Source organism: Typha angustifolia, chromosome 11 (genome assembly GCF_048772165.1).
Source record: "Typha angustifolia cultivar Huaian chromosome 11, ASM4877216v1, whole genome shotgun sequence".
In the NCBI taxonomy this organism is placed as follows: domain Eukaryota; kingdom Viridiplantae; phylum Streptophyta; class Magnoliopsida; order Poales; family Typhaceae; genus Typha; species Typha angustifolia.
In genome coordinates, this window is record NC_133249.1 from 9,845,786 (window position 1) to 9,854,597 (window position 8,812).

Here is an 8,812-nt window from a genome sequence, read left to right on the forward strand (position 1 = left end):
CCCGGCCAACCCATTTAATAAATGGGTCATGTTAACTTGACTCGCCTAACCTATTTAAATTAAACGGGTCGGATTAACACAACACGTTTAACACAACCCTTCTAACCCTTTTAATGAATCCTATATAAAATTTAATATTATTGATTTATCATACAAATGAAATAACCTATTTTTAACTCAAAATTTATATAATATCAAAATTATAATTCTAATAATTCAACATAACAAAAGTCCATAAAATAAAGTTTGGAGTTTAGAACAAAATTTCAACTCTTAAGCCCAAATCCGTACAACAAATTGTATGGATTGAAATTTAGAACAAATCTACACTATAAGTTTTAGTTTCAACTCTTATATGTAACAATCCCATGACAATAACAAAGTTTAAAGTTCACAATCCATTATAAATAACAAATAGTTTGAAATAAGTAAACAGTAATAGCAGTAAGCCTTTCTAGGAAAGCCAAAGGTGAGGGAAAGCCACAAAGAGCACTATCTCATTCATTGGTATCTCCCTTACCCGAGACAAGTGAACAAGGCATCTTCTCTGTCTCAGAGACTGCACCAAGGAGCCAGTTCAGCTCAGAGAATGTCTTATGCACAAGAGAAGTTAGGTTTGATATGCAGTTCTACAGTAACAACATATAGCATCAGCAGCAGCTCAATAATACCACTCATCCTTTATTTGATGCTTTGTCCTACAAATCCACCAACCTAATTAATAGCAGGCCATCAATTCTTCATGTACCAAGTTTAGAAACACCTACCAGTTTGATGTTTGCGCCTTTTGAATTGCCGTCACAATCAAAGTGTATGATGGATGCCGCTTTGATGCTTATCAACATATCACCGGCCTTACTTAGCAATGCTGAGAAAGCCTCAGCACGCATTGACTTCGGACAACCCCGTCATTATAATGGTTTGGTAGTTGATTTACCAGTTCAAACCAATGGAAGCTTGGGAAATGGAGAGGAAGAGATGTCCCTCAGAAAGCATGTAAATTCTTTCAGTGTAAACACAACCAGTGGGTTGGAACTGAGAGAATGGCCAGCTTGCCCTTCAATCTTCCAGCAAATATTTCGCTTAACAGAATGAGAAGAAAGATACTTCAGCTATATTGAAACTATTGAAGTCCTTGAACAAGTAGTGATAGCTTTTGTACTTTAAATACAGAAGCAGTTCTAGGCGTAGATGATGCAGTTTGCACTTTCTAGTGTACACTATCTGATGATAGAGAAATTTATCAGTAGGTTAACAAGCATGATATCAACCTCTTTTCTTTTGTCTACTCTTTGGTGATTCTCAATGTCTTTCACATGATGAGTTAGCACAAGGAGCAGGAGAAGATTACTAAAATTAGTTAGTACTATCGCTAAAGAGAGAAGATAGTTAAACGGGCACATGGAACTTGAAGTTTTAGTCAATGCTTCAAGGTTGTGAAAACAATATAGCCAGCTAAATCATTGCACATGAGTTAATCATAGCCTCTTTCATGACAGGATTAAAAAAAAACCCAATCTTCATATTCGAGCAATATTTTTCTGACAAGTAACATAGCAAAGATAACCTCCTCCTAGTTAACTTCAAGAACAACAATTTACAAAGAAGGAACATTACCAGCGGACATATCTGAGAGTCCCCTTCTGTATCATGAGGAAATTCACAAAATCTGCCTCTTTTTGCACAAAAGCTAGAAGACCATTCTATTGCAAACATAGACATTTAAAGACCTTGAGCTTGGTGATGGTGGCTACGACGATGAGGGATTGGCATGCAGGAATGGCAGTGACGATGAGGGCTCGGTAGGCAGTGGCAGTGAGGGTGAGGGCAGATGGTGAGGAGATTCGATGGTGATGAGGGATTTAATGGAGGCACCGTGGGTGACAGTGATGGAGGCACCGCAACAGGCAGAGATGGGAATGGAAGAACTGGGGTAGGCTGTAAATGGCCGCCAGTCGCGATTGGAGAGATTGGAGAGATGGGAGTGAAATCTTTTTTTCCCCAAAAGGATGAGGCGGCTGGAGAGATTGAGATTTGAGAGAGTGGGTTAAGTTTGGAACTTAGGGTTTTTAGACACTATATATATATATATATAATGGGTTGGTGGGTTGACCTGACCTGTATACTTAAACGGGTCAAATGGGTCAGCAGTATAAACTCGAGCATGAGCCGATTATTAAACGGGTTAACTTGTTTACGATCCGAACCCGATTAAGAGTCGGGTTATCTAGTCGGGTCAAATTTTGCCACCCCTACGCATCACCATCTTCCATTGATTCAATCTTTACTAGTCCCTAGTTTCCCTCTTCTCTTTCTCTTCCTCTACTTCAATCTAAATTCCACAACTACATCTACAAACACAAAGAATTCTGCACTAATCCTTAGCCACAACTCCATTATCAACCTTCCACGTCCCTCTTGCGGCACCTTCTGTCATTTGGTTAGTATTTCTGCAACATCTTTTGATTTATATATCTGATTGGTTTGATTTTGGTTGCATTGGATCCTTGACTTCCAAAGGGAGAACCTATTCATTTTAGGTTTTTTGGATTGCTAGATTGGCCGACATTGATCTTGAAAGATCTGGTTTTGGATCTGATTCGAGCTATCCTTTATTGCGATCGTGATCGCAACAACTTGGTATTAGAGCCAACATTCTTCAGATTAGGTCAAATTGGACCATGTTGTGGACATTAGGCTAATGGCTTGAATTGCTTATTTAATTAGAGCGTTAATTTCAGCATTTAGTTTAAGTTATGTTCAGCTTATGTTAGTCGAGTCTGTTTATTGATAAACTTAATATTATTAATTTGGTTAATAATTATAGTTTGAATTAACCAATTAGCCTCCAAGTTCGCGTATCTCTCTTCTCCCCTCTTGACCTAGGCTCTCCTTCCCCTCTTCAACCCTAGTCGCAAGCCATTGTTGGGCACTGATTCCTCTATTGGACATCTTCTCCTCCTTTGGGCACCGACCACCTTTTATTACATGCAAACCCTACCTGGAAGCACCCACATTGAGGCCTCCATCTCTACTATCATTACCACACTGAACACCACCATTGAGCCACCCCACACCACCATAGCCTCCATCTTCATCTTCGTCTCCTCTTCATTGCACCACCCCTCACCGTAGAACACCTTAGCCATCCTATAAACCACCATACATAACCCACCATGTTTTGGACTCCATTAGAGACCTGCAACTCCACCTTTAGCCCTCTAACACGTGACCACATCCACCTGCTACCAACACCACATGAACTTCACTGATTTTAGCCATAGCTACGGTCCGAATATGAGAAAGGCATGAATATCAAAATTGTAAATCAGAAAGTTATGGAACGAATTGTGATCAATTTTTCATAAGAATAATGAATAGTTATAGGTAAACAATTTGTATGGGATAAGGTAATTATTATATGTTGACTGAACGTTGCATCTGATATGGTTTATTGGCCACAATTCATGAACCTTGTCATCTCCTTGGACTCACCCTTGACTATACCACCCCCTGGCTGAACCACCAAGACACCAATGAGCAAGGAGAGCCACCAAACCAGATCACCAATGCATCCACCATTGAATCAGTGTGGGCTACAGCTCGAGGAATCCCACCGCTGGCCCCTAAAGCTCCTTTCAAACTTCCCTACCAAAAGATGGAGCACTTGCTGCCCTAGAGGCATGGTTAGAGCAGTAAACACAACCTTTCACGAATCAGCCAACGATAAAAGTGAAAACTAGCTCAATTTAGAGAACGTTGATGAAGAAGGCGATGGGCCAAAGAAGCAAGATGCAGAACTACATCAAGCTGAGGTAGAAAGGAGGAGACTTCATCAAAAGAGGGGAGCCACGACCAACCCAGGTCAGATCGGGATGGAAGTTTGATCCCGATGACAAGCATGGGAAACGAAGCCGAATGGTTCAGCTAGATCTTCCCAAATTCAGCAACGAAGATTTGGTTGATTAATTGGATTGAGCAGAGGACTTCGACATTCTTCTCAGCAAGATGGTTTAGCGAACCATAGTGCTTGCATATAGAGAAGAGTTTGATCGAATCAATGCTTGATTGATTCCACCTTGGTCAAGAGCTTTTGAAGAATACTTTCATATCAAGGCTGCGGAGCAAAATCCCAGCGGATGCTCAAGTGCTTTCACCAAAGACCTTGGAAGAGGCCTATAGAGATGCTATACTCATGGAGAAGATGCATGAGGCCCTCCAAGGTCAAATGAAGGCTGAACTCAGTTTCGCTAAACCTGACAACAGAAATCTGTTCTGCTGAACTAAAGATGGCTGGTGCTGGTTCAGGAGTGACCATCCCTTTGAACCCCAATTGGTACAACAGGAGAGGTTAGACCTGCTGTCTAGACTCTAACATCAGCCTGGTGTTGTCTTGATCTAGATCATTTTTGTTTTTGAAGAATAAGGATCTCTGGCTGGAGTGTTCGAACGCCAGGAAGAGTCATTTGAACGCTTGATGGCTGGATTATTTCGTATTAGGGTTTATTTATTATTTTTGGACATACAACGGCTAGCCCCTAAATATGTGGAATGGAAGCCACTTTGGTATTACTAATTATTTGAGCATTTATTTTGCATCTTGGCTTGGGCCAACCTTCTCCCTCCTCTCTCCCCCTTGGTAACAATCCGAGATTCAACATGGCCAGGGTTACACCTCCGTCGCTTCTCCAACCTCACTCACCAACCAAGTCCACTTGGAACCCCCTTCTCTCCCTCAACATGTTCAAGGTACTAACCCATCCACCATAGCCACCTTCCACTTGCATAATCCTCACTCTAACCATATCATGAATTTCCATCATCCATGTCCATCCTGCCACCCTTGACATTTAATCAGTATTTCTACCATATATTTTGATCTACCAATCTGATCGATGAGATTCTGGTGGCATTGGATTCCTGATTTCTAGAGGAACAACAACATATTCGAATGATAGATAACTTCAACAGTTCTAATCACTATGCACACATCTAATGTCCTCGAGGGAGATGGTAATACCTAGTGGAGGAGAAACGAGCTCTAATCACTATGCACACATCTAATGTCCAGCCGAGCCTTTCATCTTGTTGGGGCTGAGCTGAAGTCCACAAACGGGCTGAACAATAGTTAGAACCTTGCCAAGGTCTTCCATATCCTGGTTGGTCACCCCATTAAGGTCAACCCGAGTTGGACTCGCACCAAACAGACTTGGCCTCTTTTAATGGTTTTAATTTTTTTTTTTCCTTTCAATGATGAGGGAAGCCCACTTAGGGGGAGGCAAAGGTGGTCAAACTCGAACCCGAGATGTAAAAGGAGGAGAAGATGATCCAAGAAAGGTGCACCGCATGGTCATGGTTGGCATGCATCATATGTCATATTTGAGAGAGAGAGTTATGATGATAGTATGACATGGAGATTTATTTATACATTGTCGAGAATTATATATTTTGATCAGTTATGACATGATATTTACATTTCATTTATATTTATTATTGAGAATATATTTATATACTCGTTCATGACATGATACTCCTATGTGATTCATATTATCCAATACATGATTTACTCTCTATTTGGCATCACTGATTTGGGATAAGGTCTATTCAGTGAGCTTTTTGCTCATGACTTTCTTTATTTCTTTTCTAACCCACTCAGATATGTGGTACGTGATAGCGACTTAGGATATCTTGAGAAGATATTTTAGAGCATTAATGAAGTGAGCTATAGATGCGAGACGGTATAGATGATAGTTTAATATAGCAATTGAGTTGTACCAGTATTTGATATTTGTACTCCTTTGTATTAGACGATAATTTGTGTAATACAGGTCGAATTATAGTGTACTCATTATTAGTGATTTTAATTGTATTTTGATGGTTTGTCGTGGCCTGTGTGGGCCTTGCTAGATTATATAGCTCTGTCTAGTATGGTTGTTCTGGGCTTAGATATTCATATGTTAACAGGTTTTTTTGGTTGATAGTATGATTGATCTCTAAGATGGATTATGTTGAGTATAGGTGTATTTGTGCGCGATGGGCCCCATCTGACCTGTCGGATGTGCTATGCGCGTCGTGTGGGTGCGTGGGCGTGCACGTGCCCCTGCCGGGGGGTGGGGTTAGGAGTTAGGATGCACTTGGTCTCTATGCGTCGTAAACCTTTGGACATATACTGTTAGATAAGGCATATGTGGTGAATTATCATGTGATTTCAATCATCTAGAAGGGTACCCAGTTTGGATGGATGCTGATATCCTTAACGGATGACACAGTACGATTTATGACTGATGGCCGTGTGTGTTTTGAGTCTTTGAGCAAATAGTAGGATATAATTATGAATGAGATACTCTTAGTAGATGACAGGGTGTGTTTTGAGTCTTTGAGCATGATAATGAGACCGGCACCAACTGTTGACCGTGTGCAATGGTCTAGTATGATGATGTTATTCAAATATGACTTGATGATTGAAATTTTAAAAAGTGCATATGATTTTATTACCATCTAAGACACATGATTGTCGAGTGGTCATCGTCACACATCTTGTAGTTGCACTTGATATCATAACATAGTCATGGTTGAGATGCATCATATGTTACATTTGAAAGAGTTATGATGATGATGACGATATGACTATAGATCTATTTTATATTATTGAGAATTATATCCTTGATCAATCATTACATGATATCCATTATTTATTCATATGTTATTAAGGCACACTCATTCGGGGTAAAGTCTATTCACTGAATCTTAAGCTCATGATTCTTTTTACTTCTTTTTTAACCCCTAGATATGACGTACTTTAAAATATCCTAAAAGGATATTCCAAAGTGAAAATAAGAATGAGGTGAGCTAGACGTGGAATAGTATAAAAGTTAATTTGTACATAAATTGAGTTGTATTGTTACGAGATATATTTGTACTCTATTGTATTAGATGATAATTTGTATAATTCAAGTTGTTTATATTGTACTCATGTGTTAGTCATTTTATTTATATCATGATGGTTTATCGTGGACTATGTATGTCCTACCAGGTTATGTTGCGATTCATGATTTAGGTGCGTAGTGAACATGATTAAATCGCTTCAATTTGTATCAATATCTATTTGTGTTTTAGGAAAATAAGATAGTTTCTAGTAGGTGTGTTCGAACACAAATGAATGGCGTTCGATGCTTGATTCGCATTGGATGATTGGGTAGCCTCCAAATATGCGAAAAAGAAGCCTCTTTGGATTATCATTGGAACTTGTTTCTTTAATCTAGGCTTGAGTCAACTTCTCCCTCCTCCCCCTCAGAACCCAACCTGAGTTCTCATCTATGGTTGAGGTTAATCCTTCGTCGCTTCTCCCTCCCTTCTCCCTCTAGCGACCAGCCATACTTGGAAACTCTCTTTTTCCACCTTATCTAGTTCAAAGCACTAATCCATTTACCTTACCCATAATCATATCCCATAACCCTAACCATATCATCCACGTCCATCTCGCTACCTTCTAACCTCCGGTCATTCTTTCCTCCATAACTTTCGATCTACTCACCCGACCGACGAGATTCTAGTTGTGTTAAATTGCTAACTCACATAGGAATGACATATCTGAGACTCAGATCATTCCAACGTTTGGATCGACCTCAGTTACCTTCACAAGCTACGTGTTGAGTTCTTTCCAGATTATCAAATTGGAAAGAAAATCATCTTCATCAAAGGTGACCGTAACAAGTAGGTACCAAAGCCAGCTTTCCTTGACACGCATCCACAATGACGTCAACCACTAGATCCATGGCAGCTCCAAGAAGAGAAGAAGCAGAGATATTCATGCACACGGGAGAGCAGAATTCTATATCTCCACCATCGGGCAACATAGGGCAAGAGGAGCAACACACAGCATTACCTCCTCCATCTTCTATTGTTGACCCAAACATAGAGATGCTATCAAAGTCCATTGAAGCATTGGGACAAACCTTCTCCACCATTCCTTGCTCAATCTATTGAAACCTTGAGTCAAACAATGACGCAACAAAACATCGCGTTATTGCGGGTGATCCAAGAAGGGTCAAGTCAAGGACCAAAAGTACCCATGTCTTCCAACCCTGAAACCCCCATGATGTTCACTAGTCGACCAAGGACCATAGAGGGAGATCACGCCTAGACTAAGGAAAGATGAGCATTGCCGGCGAGCACAGTTTGTTGATGAAGAAGATGATGATCCCCAGATTGAGAAGAAGAAGAAGATAACATCATGGTTGTAGCAAGAGGACGCCATAGAGAGATGGCATGGCTCGAGAAACATCCCCCCCCTAGTTAGGGTTGTTGCTCGCTACAATCCAAACCATGATACTATTATCCATAGGCAAACGATGCGGTTAAAATTTCCTAAATTTGAAGGAGATAACCTGTTGAGTTGGCTTTATATGCTGAGCAATTCTTTCACTTCCATGGCACTGAGAAGACCAAAAGGTGCTCCTTGCATCTTTACATTTGGAAGATGCAGCATTACGGTGGTATCGCTTGACGACGATGCATACAAGAATAGCAACTTGGGCAAAGTTCTACTGTTTGATCTACAAGCGGTCTGAATCATTAGGGTCAGTGATTTCGATGCTTTAATTAACACAGATGGTCTAGAAGAGGATGGTGAGGGCATACCAGGAAGAGTTTGAACGGTTGTCTAGTCATTGTGTACTAGTGTGGACGGACCAGCAACTGAAAGCCACCTTTATTTCTATTCTAGATTGAGGAAAGAAATTCAGGCTGATGTATGTGCCTTGCGACTTCTGAACCTGGGGCAAGCAATGGAAGGCGCTTATATGGAAGACGA

At 40.5% G+C, this 8,812-nt stretch overlaps 1 long non-coding RNA gene across 1 annotated transcript; it reads right to left on the reverse strand.

Moving 5' to 3' along the window:
• Window positions 1–330: 330 nt before the first annotated feature.
• Window positions 331–2,019, reverse strand: LOC140771057 (uncharacterized). The gene is made up of 3 exons (XR_012106096.1): window positions 1,618–2,019; window positions 768–1,082; window positions 331–698 (listed from the first exon to the last, which is right to left on the reverse strand). It is a non-coding gene; the product is annotated as an uncharacterized lncRNA (long non-coding RNA).
• Between the last annotated feature and the right edge of the window lie 6,793 nt (window positions 2,020–8,812).